The sequence below is a fragment of the Vulpes vulpes genome, chromosome 13 (genome assembly GCF_048418805.1).
Source record: "Vulpes vulpes isolate BD-2025 chromosome 13, VulVul3, whole genome shotgun sequence".
NCBI classification, from domain to species: Eukaryota; Metazoa; Chordata; class Mammalia; order Carnivora; family Canidae; genus Vulpes; species Vulpes vulpes.
Window position 1 is genome coordinate 76,271,955 of NC_132792.1, and position 12,341 is coordinate 76,284,295.

A 12,341-nucleotide genomic window follows, 5' to 3' on the forward strand; every position below is an offset into this window, starting at 1 on the left:
ACCAGATGGTTTTGAAGGGCCAAGTCGGGAGCTGATCCTACAAGCTCTTGAACAGGGAAGCAGGTGGGGGTGAGTGTCAGCTGAGCCTTCATCCCCACCAAATAGTGACTAGATGTAAAAAGAGGCAAACCACGCAGGCCCTGGGATACTATTACATTTTGTCCCCACCTAATGCATCCCAGCATCCTTGCTCACGTCAGCAGGACCTCCTGAGAGAGCTGAGTCTCTGACTTCACCCAATGTCAATGAGATAGAATAAAGCAGCGGTTCCATTTATTCCATACCTGCCCTTTTTTGGATTAATTGGGAATCTTTTATTACTATGTGTTAACCGTATCATTTTCTTAGTATCTTCAGATCACTCAGGGTTATAGCACACCTTGTTAACTTACCACAATCTACCTTCAAGTGAAGGAGCACTTCAATTTATAATACCACTTCCCATTGCGATAGTCTACTTCCATTTCTCTCCTCTTGACTTTGGTGCCATTGGTGTCATCCACATATGCAATAAACCCCTAGATAGAGGGTGACTATTTTTGCTTTATTTTTTTTTCTTTTTAATTAATTTTTATTGGTGTTCAATTTACCAACATTCACAAAAACACCCAGTGCTCATCCCGTCAAGTGTCCACCTCAGTGCCCGTCACCCATTCCCCTCCAACACCCGCCCTCCTCCCCTTCCACCACCCCTAGTTCGTTTCCCCGAGTTAGGAGTCTTTATGTTCTGTCTCCCTTCCTGATATTTCCCAACATTTCTTTTCCCTTCCTTTATATTCCCTTTCACTATTATTCATATTCCCCAAATGAGTGAGAACACACACTGTTTGTCCTTCTCCGATTGACTTATTTCACTCAGCATAATACCCTCCAGTTCCATCCACCTCGAAGCAAATGGGGGGTATTTGTCGTTTCTAATGGCTGAGGAATATTCCATTGTATACATAGACCACATCTTCTTTATCCATCATCTTCCGATGGACACCGAGGCTCCTTCCACAGTTTGGCTATTGTGGCCATTGCTGATAGAAACATCGGGGTGCAGGTGTCCCGACGTTTCATTGCATCTGAATCTTTGGGGTAAATCCCCAACAGTGCAATTGCTGGGTCCTAGGGCAGGTCTATTTTTAACTCTTTGAGGAACCTCCACACAGTTTTCCAGAGTGGCTGCACCAGCTCACATTCCCACCAACAGTGCAGGAGGGTTCCCTTTTCTCCGCATCCTCTCCAACATTTGTGGTTTCCTGCCTTGTTAATGTTCCCCATTCTCACTGGGGTGAGGTGGGATCTCATTGTTATTTTTGCTTTAAATAGACAAGTATCCTATAAAGGGATTTACTAATAATGAAAGAAAAAAAATCTAATTGGTTCATGTAGTTGTCATTTCTGATGCTCTTCTTTCCTTTATCTAGATCGTTTCCATCTGGGGTTGTTTTCATTCTGCCTGAAGGAGGTCCTCTGATATTTCTTATAATGCAGTTCTGCTAGTGATAAATTCTGTTAGCTTTCTTGTGTTGGGATGTCTTTCTTCTTCTTTGTCTTGGAAAGATAGCCATCTCTGAGAACAGAATTCCAGGGTGTCAGCTTTACTCTTTAAGTACATTAAAGATGTCGCTAAACTGTTTTCTGGCTTCCACTGCCTCAAAGAAGAAATGTATGGTCACTTATATCATTGTTCCGTGTACATGATGTTTATTTTTTTACTTTGGGTGTTTTTAAGATAGGCACTTTGCTGTGGAATTTAGGCACATTGATTATGATGTAACTCTATAACTTTCTTAATGTATCTGGTGTATATGAGCTTCTTGGACCTATGTTTATATTTTCATCAAACTTGGAAAATTTTCAACCATTATTTCAAATTATCTTTCTGACCTTTTTCCCCCTCTTCTTTGAATACTCTAATTACATATATATTAGGCTGCTTGAAGTTGTCTCCCTTCTCAGTGATGTTCTGTTCAGATTTTTAAAAATTGTTTTCTTCCTTTAGGCTTCAATTTAGATAGTTCTGTTCTGACGTCTTCAACTTAACTAATCTTTTCTTCCAAAATATCTAATTTTCCACTAATCTTTTTCAGTATACGTTTCAGATAACATATTATAGTTTTCATTAGTATAAGTTTAATTTTTAAAATCTTTTAATTTTTTAAGTCTCTAACTTTACATGTTCAATTATTTTTCTTAGCATGTAGGCTATAATAACTAATGTTTCTATACATTAATTATAGCACACTTCTCATCTCTGGGACAGTTTCATTTGACTCATTTTTTAAAAATTTATATTTTTCTCCAACTTTTCTTGTCTGGAAAATATTTTCTTTTACTAAATACTGTGATTTAAGTTTTTTTGGATTCTAAATTGTTTTGTATTGATAACATTTGTTATGTGATCAGATTTGTTATGGTCACATTTATGTCACTTGCAGTAATTCTGATGCTCTTGGGACTTGCTTTTCATTTTTGTTAGACTAAACCAGAACAGCATTTAATTTAGGGTTACTCTGGCCTTGCTGATGGGTATTACTCTTCTGAGTATTCTATCTGATGCTCCATGTATTCTGATATTTTCTCCTTTGGGATGTGGGGACAGGAACTATATAAATCTTACCTGAACTCTGGGTTTTTAGGCTCGTTTGGGGAAGTTCATTCTGCAGCCTTATGTAATTTTCTCATGTGTATGCACCGACCCACACTCAGCTACGTACTGAAGCATGTACTGGGGGGCAACTGAAAATCTGGAGCTCTGTCTCTGGAGCTCTCTTGTCTCCATTAGTTTTCCCAGCATATTTTAACTGTGCTGACCGTCCCAGCTCTCTCTAGTCAATTCTGGCACCCTGAGGCTCCACCTGGATCTTCTTTTTACACGATAGCTTACAAAATCTCTCCGTACAGTAGACTGGGATAACCAGGGGTGTCACTCTCTTTGTTTGATATTTGTGTTTTGCAAACCATTATTTCATAGATTTTGTCTAATTTTTAGTTTTTTTTTAAGTGAGAAGGTATAGTCACTGTTACTCCCATCACTGAAGTAAGCAGAAATATTCTGACATACTATAATTTTTGCTTATGTATTTGGCTATATATATCTTTTGTTCACTTTTAATTCTTACCATCTAAAACTGTATATAACAATAAATATTTGTTGAAGAAGTAATGAAAGAAGTATAGTCTTATAGTATTGTTTTTGAGAACTAAACTAATTACCAGTAAAATTTTTACTCTTTTGAAGTCTTCTTTCTTCTTCTATCTCTACTGATTTTATTACTTAAAAATATACTAATTACCATTTTACTACAATTTCTCTTTTTTTTATATTTTACTGAGCATTTCAAGTCTATATAATAGTACATTTCATTAATTTGGAAATCTTTTCTATTATTTCTTCAAATTATCCCTAGTGCCAATCTCTTCCCATTCTTTCTGAGAACTTCAACTAAATGTTCACTAGACATTTTCTTGCTTTCTTCCAAGTCTCTTAACCTCTTTCATATTTTCTCTGTTTTTGTATCTATGGGGTGATTTATGAAATCGTTCTCTATGATTTCTTCTCTAAAATCTTCCAATTTTTAAAATTCTCTTCAGCTGTTAATAGCTATCCTAATATTAAATGATTTATTAAATTCTTACTTTCAGTTTATATATTTTTCATTTATACAAGATTCATTTACTTCTTCCTGAACCCGCTTTTCCTTCTTTATGTTCTGTTAAAGTAACTAGACAAGGAGGCCATTATACTGAGATACTTTGGGAGCCTACCAAGCCAGAGTCAATGCGCTCAAACCTGAAGAAACAAAATGTAAGGAAAACAAATCACAAAGAGCACACTAGGCTTTTTCTGAATAAGGAAGCCACTTAAGTTTGATCACTTAGCCAATCAAATAATTTCCTTGCTTTACTTCTCCATCTTCTCTATAGACACGTCTCCCTTAGTTTCTGTCCATTGAACAGCTTCTAACCACTTTTAGTTTGGAGCTGCCTGATCCATATTGATGCATGTTCAAACAAATTTTGAAATTTTCAATGTGCCTCAGTTTATCTCTTAACAGTTCTCTTGCTCTTTATATGTCAAATATTTATACTTTATAATCTCTGAATAAGCCAGTGTGTAAAATATTTGTAGATCTTGTTTTGCTATCAATTTTACTACTGGTTCCTGCTAGTACTGCTATTTCCTTGTATGTTTAATGATTTCTGACCCGGACCTCACATGTCCTGAAATAATATGGAACTATTTTTTTAAACTGATACAAAGTTGAGTTTGTCCGAACAAAGGAGGTTAATAATTACTCCCCTTTCTACTAGAAGGACCTTCCTTTTACATTCTACTGTAAAGTAAAACATTTATTTGAAATATATTGATTTTGGATTTAAATCAGTGTCAGTCATCATACTTATAAATTCATAATTAGGATTTCTGTGGGTAGAATTAAAAAATGTGAAGTTATTTGTTCTCAGCATTTTTACACTTTTCCACTCTTTTTAGATTTCTATTGTGATTACAAGAAATCTGTTCTTAGAGTTTTTGTTCTTTTGCAGTATTTGTTCTCTTTCTTTTCATGGCACAAAAGCTTTTTATCTTTATCATTGATATTTTGCTATCTTTCTAAGGTATTTTGAGGTGTAGAGTTTTTTTTTATTTATTCTTGTCAGAACTTTTGTTTATATTTTTTAGCATGAGCTATCATATCTTTAATTCTGAAAAATGTTCCAGCTTTATCCTTTTATATTCTTTCCCCTGGCACTCTTTATATCTCTTTCTTGTCAAGCTTCTTTTAGTGATAACTTGAAGTCTCTTAATTTGTATTTCTTTAGCTTATAATTGACATTTTATGTATTTCTATCTTTTTTTTAATATATATTTCTGGGCTATATTCTGGGTGAATTCCACAGTACTTTGTTTCCATTAACTAACTCTTTCAAGCATAGAGTTGATGCCAGGTCGTGAGAGTTTTAATTTAGTGACTATTTAGTGATCATTCCTTTCTCTAAACATCTTTTTACTTATTCTTTAGTATAATTTGAAGATTATTCTTCCATTTTATTTTGTATGATATAAATATGTTTTCTATTTGGCGATTCTATGAGGGGTCTGGGGAGCTTATTTGTTTTGGTGAGAATATTTGAGTTCTACTTTCTTAGTAGATTTCAATTATACAATAACAGTGTTATTAACTATAGGCACAATGTTTTACATTAGATCCTCAAGCCTTATTCATCTAACAGCACTTTTCTAGTCTTTGTTCTATGATTTTAATTTTTTTTCTAGATTCCACATGTTTGATAACCATGCAGTATTTGGTTTTCTCTGTCTGGCTTATCTCACTTAGCATAACGCCTTCAAGTTCCAACGCTGTTGTTACAAAGAGCAGGACTTCCTTCTTTCTCACAGGTGAATAATATTCCAGTGTGTGTGTGTGTGTGTGTGTGTGCGTGTGTATGTGTATCACATCTTTATCCACTCAACCACTCCTAATTGTCTCCATTAACAGACAATTAGGTTGTTTCCTTATCTTAGCTACTGTTAATAATGATGCATATCAGCTATTTTTATGTGTTTTAGGAATTCTGTCTCTCAATTTTATCCTGAATTAGCTCTATTTTGCTCCTCTCTCTTGTCCCCAGCCTCTCTCTATTCAGCAAATTTAAGATAGAATTCATCTGACTCCTTAGAATAATCAGTACAGAATCAGGTATTATTTTTGGAGTTCCAAGCTCCTATATTGTTAAGTATGTGGAAATGGCATTCATAACTTCACTAAGTATGTGGTATTTTATAACCTATTGCTCTGCAAAAATCTCTGGTTTTTCACCTTGTTCCTATTCCTTACCTTACATTGGAAAACTTTTCATCTATCCTTCCTACAGATGACAGAAACCCCTGCTCCCCCTGCTTCCTTGTAGATTTGAAGACTAATCTTCCTTGTAGATTGGATGCCCTTAGTCTTACTTTTAGCATTTTATCTCTGTACTATATCTGGTTATGTTTTTCTGTAACCTACTTTACAAAAATATTAATTATTCCTATGAGATCTTAAAGCAGGTGAAATCATTTAAAACAAAAGTTTGAATTCTTAAAATCAAACTGTATACTGTTAAAATCAAATTCCAAAGATGGATCACTGACTTCCTATTTTTATATTTAAAGACTTTCATTTGTCATTTTACTTGATTGCCTTGTGGCTTTTGATAAATGCCCAGTCCTCTTGAAATGCTGACTTCTCCAGGCATACCTCCCCTCCTTATTCCAATTCTTCTGGTTACAAAAGTAGGGACTCCTTAAAGTTTAGTCTTAAAGATATTCCCCTATGCTCTCTTATTAGGAGATCGTGTCCCATCTCTTGACCTTATCAGTTGGCTCTGAGCATATGGTACTCTAGTGTTTTCACAACCCTAAAATTCAGTGCTAATCTTTCTAAATGTCTCTTGGGGAATTTCACCTGTGGTAATCTACTCTCAGTGTCTGAAAATTAAGTTATTTCCTTAAAATGAAAAAAATTCCCTAACCCCCATGAAAGCCCTATTTCTCTTAAGAATACGGTCATTTTGTCTTCTGCATTACTGGAAAATATACAGTATTTTAAAAAATAATCTGTGCTGCTATCTAAATTTTGATTATGCAAGTTATTTTAAACTGATTTTTTCTCTATCATGTCATTTATACCCACTTATTCTCCATGCCATCACCTGTTTTATATCTAATGCCTAGTTCCAGAATATTGTAAGCATTTACAGATTCCTATATTTATTTCTCAATCTTAAATCCTTACTATTGCCATTATTAAATTAATCTTCCAAACACCATTTATACTGTGTCATTCATGGATTTAATTTCTAAAAAAAATGTTTGTTGGGATATCAGTCCCAAGCTTTAAAAAGTGTATATTTGTTTGTAACGTTGAATAAACTTACAAAATTAAATATGAAAACTTAGACTATTTATTATTTATTTTACTGTTTCAAAAAGGAGAAGTGGGATTTGAAGAGATTATTTAATTTATCCAAGTTATTTACAAAATGGATCTGGAAATCATACCTAGATAACTTCTATTCAAAGATTATGATCTTAACCAATACTCACATTTGTGGTCCACAACTACTTACTTTACTTAACATGGCACTTTATAAATTTTAGATCCCTGACATAATATTTTCTTACTTGACTGACAAAGCAAATCTATCATCACCACTTATAGGACATAGAACTAATGTTCAGAAATAGAATAATTAGCTAAAGTCATAGAGCTAATGAGTGACTGTATCAGGTCTTGAAATAAGACATGTTTGCGGACTTGATTCTAAAACATCTTTCTATGGACTTCCGTTACATGGGCTTTTAAACTAGCATACCACAGTACATGATAACTGCATCTCATAAACACTACAAAGTCAAGAATTAAATAACGGCTTATACCACTGAACCAAACATTTGATATTGTTTCTTCCTGTTAAGTGGAAATAGAATTCTTAGTATTTTTAAACAAGTTGATAAAAGTCTAATAGAGTATAACATATATTTCCTTGTATTGGGTTAATAATAATTAATTATAAATTATTTCATAAAAGTCCTCTCATTTATTTTTCAATATTTTATCACATTATTTTACTTTATGTTTTTGTGTTTTTATGTATTGTTCTCATAGTTTTTTACCTGCGAATATTTATTCCTTGAGGCTACAAAGAATTAACTAATTATACATAAATTCAACATTAAAATGTTTTTATTTGGGCAGGGTGCCTGGGTGGCTCAGTAAGATAAGCATCTGACTTCCGATTTGGGCTCAGGTCGTGATCTCATGGGTTGTGAGAGTAAGCCCTGAATGGGGCTCCATACTCAGCAGGGAGTCTGCATGAAGATTCTTTCTCTGCTCTTCCTCCCACTTACACACATGCACCCTCTCTCTCTCAAATAAATAAATAAACCTTTAAAAAATGTTTTTGTTTGATGAGATTAAATGGAAATCCTCTCTTTTGACTAAAATAAAAATTAATAATAATAATAATAGCATATTACTAATACAAAAATATTTCTGTTAAAATGTTTAAGTAAAAAAAAAAAAAACCTTCATTTTTTCCCACACCCTCCCAGGGCCTATAGCCCAGATAAATTTCTGGCATCTTAATTGTATTTAAAGTGAATGTAACAATAGGAGAAGCAATTGTAAGATCAGAAGGTATATCAACAAAAATTCTTTAAAACCCAATTTCTAGTGTGTGAATATGAAAAAAATTTATTTTTTAAAGGATTTTATTTATTTATTCATGAAAGACACAGAGAGAGATGCAGAGACGTAGGCAGAAGATAATTTAACAAATAAAACACATTTCAATTCAAGTTACATTGTTTTTTAAGAGACTAAGTGGTAATCACAGGGCTTAGATCATTGAACTTTGCTTTTATAAACTGGAGGTAGTTGATGAACTCATTCTTTTCAGCAAAAATATTGACTATGGCAAACTAAAAATACTTTAATAGAGCTCAGATTAAAATAAGTCTATTTTATACATAATGCTTGGAAAATAAAAGTATACTAAAAACATTTTCTATGTCTTTCACCATTGTTTGCACTTATAAATATTACTTAATGTTCATTCCCTTGGCATATAGGAAATACACATGTACATATATATAAAAAGCTATATTTGTAGTAATTCTCAGAGGAAAATGTTTACATCTAGATGGTTTGCAATAGAGTTATTTTAAATTATAGTACTGGTAATTCCTTTAAAATGTGACTCTCCTAACTAAAAACTAAATTATAAACATTTTATGAGTACATTTACTCTCTCAGCTTTCATTCTCTAACTTTAAAAGAAGATTAAACTCATATTTAGCACTCAGAAAAAAATTCTATCTTAAGTATACTTTAATTTTTTTTAAAGTTTCTTCAAATTGCTATAGCTTAGGATTTTGCAAAATCAGTTAATTTACTTTTTGGCTACTTTTCTGAATTTTGACCAAGATTCTGATACATATATTTTCATATAAAATACATAATTTCTCAGCTTCAAACATACATTTATTCATTGGATTCTGGCAACATAATGTTATGGACATTTTAAAGCATAATACACAAAAATCTTATTCAGGAATTCCAATCTAGCCAAAGTTTTTGGGGATTTGCATTATGATTGTAATTATTTTCCTGAGAGCAGTCTATTTGGAGATACATCTCCATCTTTTAGCTGTCATTTATTTTGCTTTCTTTTTTCTCTATCTTCTCTCTCTCTTTCTTTCTCTCTCTCTCTCAATCCCTATCTGAACATGCCATCATCTATCTTCGATAGTTTCATTTATTTCAATTTTCCTGATTTAAAAATTATATTTACAAGATGTCAGCAATGACAATCTTATCACTCTCAGAATACAGCTTTAAAGTCCCATTGATAGGTACAGGGGAATCAATATCTTGCATTGTGCTAACATCACTGTCTCCTTCACCCATGATATCCCTATTACCAAAACTGAAGATTACTTTTAATTTGACTTGATCTCCTCTGGATTAATGATTGTTTAGAAAGGACTAAAAGGAATGTAGGGATTCACTGGCTCTACTATGTCATCATTTCTTAGCATAAGTGTATGGCTAATACCTGGAATAATATGAATAGGAAAGGGTATCATAGAGTTCCTTAGAACATTCTTTGTTTTCGTGTTTGAAGTAGTTTTATTTATTTATTTATTTTTTGAAGTAGTTTTAAATGGAACAGAAACCCCAACTTCTTGGGTCATCTTAGTTATAGAAGAGGTATGCTCAGTCTGTGCTCACCTTGTCACTGAACTCCTTACGCCACGAGCCAACCAGAATTCTATGCCCATGGGGCATCACAAACCTGTATGTTTGTGTATGTATGTATGTATGACACAGCATGAACAGAAGACATGCATATTGTGAATAGCTCCTCTGTTCATATGTTTGATATATTATCCCATTGGACTGCATTTACAAAACATAAAGTCAAAGTCAAAGACAAAAGTAATGATCATTTAAAGATGACACTCATAGAGGATTATAGCAAGAATGAGGCCCTTTGGGGTTTGGGACCAGTATAATTGCACAGGTCACAGGTCAGGAAGTGGTTCTGCCTGTGGATGTCCAACAGCTTTGGATGCTGCATAGTGATGTCGGCCTCCCCTCCTGGCTGCAGGGTGACATTATTCCAGGCAAAGAACCAGGGATTATATGATGTTCTTTGTGAATTTCCTTTCCCTCAGGAACTGTCCAGTGGCTATTTACCTAATATCTGAAATAGATAGGTTACTTCATAATTTTTGGCAGTTTTATAGCTATTTAAAGAAATACAGTGATTCTGATATCAGATGCTCTCTTTGATGAAAGCAGAAGTTGAACTAAATTTTATTATAATTTTGTCTATAAATTCTTCCTAGTAATGTTTTCTATAGAATGGATAGTAATGATTATTACAATATCAAATTCACTTGAGAATTCTAATTAAATCATAGTGAATTCTTGTATTAAACAAAGAATGACATCTTTATGTTAATCACATTTGGTACATCTGTTTCTGAGCATATTTTTCTGAAATGCATTTTCTTAAATTGCACGTAAGCATCTGCAACCTCATATGAGATCAGGTGAATTGTGTATTTTATGGTCTATGAACCAAATATGTTTGATGAAGTGGTCTTTGTGCTTCTATCCAATTCTTACAGTCTCTATGTGTAACATAAAAAAACTAATTTTTTAATGTATATTCTAACATAACATATTCTCACATTTTAATTAGTCTTTATCCCTCAATATTTAACTTATTTTGTAATAAGATTACTTTTACCATAGTTATGTTTATTTAAGACTGTAGTAAATTAAGAAGGTGAATGATGCCTAAGTACTTAAATTTTAATGTAACTCCAATGAGGGTATCTTATGTAGTCAGTTGGATTAAAATAGCTAAATAATGTCTTGCTGCCACAATTATTAGTAATAATGTAAATTCCTAATAATTTAAACTTTTTAAATGAGAAAAGGTAAGCATAGTGAGATGTAATTAAAACAACTCTACTCATTAAAGTCTCACAATCACATTTTATGTTAAATTTAATGTTTTAATGTTTCTTCAAAAGATCATTATATGACACATAATTTCCTCTGCCCTATATCTGCCATTGCTAGAGGATTATACAGGAAAAAAAAAAGTATTTTCTTCCCTAATGCCATACCCTATTTTATTGTTGCTAGGCTACAACAGATTTCAGTCTCTTCAAAGTTGTTTTATGTAAAATGTATTTGTCTCAGTAAAAGAAATAGGTGACAGCCTCTCAAATCAGTTGCCATACCCTCTTCATAGGAGCAGACACTTTTTACTTTAATATGCATCATGATTAATATAATTCTGTTCCTGGAAGAGAAGAAGCTTAAGAATTTTTACTATAAATTTTCCTTCTATGACTTTGTTAATTTAAATATTTTCATAAAATTACAAAGGCGCATTTATTTAATATGTTTCTTCAGAGGAAAAATATCTAAATGATTCTTTTATATTTGGTTTCAAAGATTTACAGCCTGATTATGCTTAATAATTCAATATATTGCATAACTAAAATCACTTTTTCTGCTATGAAATTTTTCTAAATTGAATATTCAAATTCATTTATTGCTACTCAGTGTAAATTTCTATAAACAAATAGACTACATTCTCATAATATTCAAATTCAGAGTTTTTTTCTTTCATTTTAGAGTGTTTTTCTTCAGGATATTTCTTTAAGATGTTTATTGAAAGGAAGTATTTTCTTGCCATACAAAATTGGGTATGCTCGGTTGAAGTTGTGTGTTCTCTTGAAAGATAATTCATTTGGTTAGTATTTCTATGTAGATTCAGTTCACAAGGGGAATTTCCTTACTATTTATGACAATGTCAAGCAGTATGTTTATTTCCCCAATTATTAAGTAAGAAAATACAGGATTTGGAAACTCCTTAGCAACAAATGTGTGTTTGCATTTCTTAATGTTAGTACTTGAAATAACAGAAAAGCACAAATGTTCACATATGCCTGAGTGACAGATGCCGACAATAACCATGAGGTCCTTTCAATAAGAAAAAGGAAGTTGGTTTTGTAAAACCATCACCTCATTCAATACATATATATATATAGTGCAAAAAAATGTTTGGCAGTCTTTCCCATGCTTCCTACTGTCAATTTCTTTTTTTTTTTTTCCTACTGTCAATTTCATTGCAACCATTATGCAGGATGATGTTGCTATGGTAATTATTTATTACTCCCAGATACAGCTTGCTGTGGTAATAACATCCCATGCAGACTTCTGGCAATCAAGTTAGAACCAATTATATACAATGAGTACATATAGAAAAACCGGTATTTA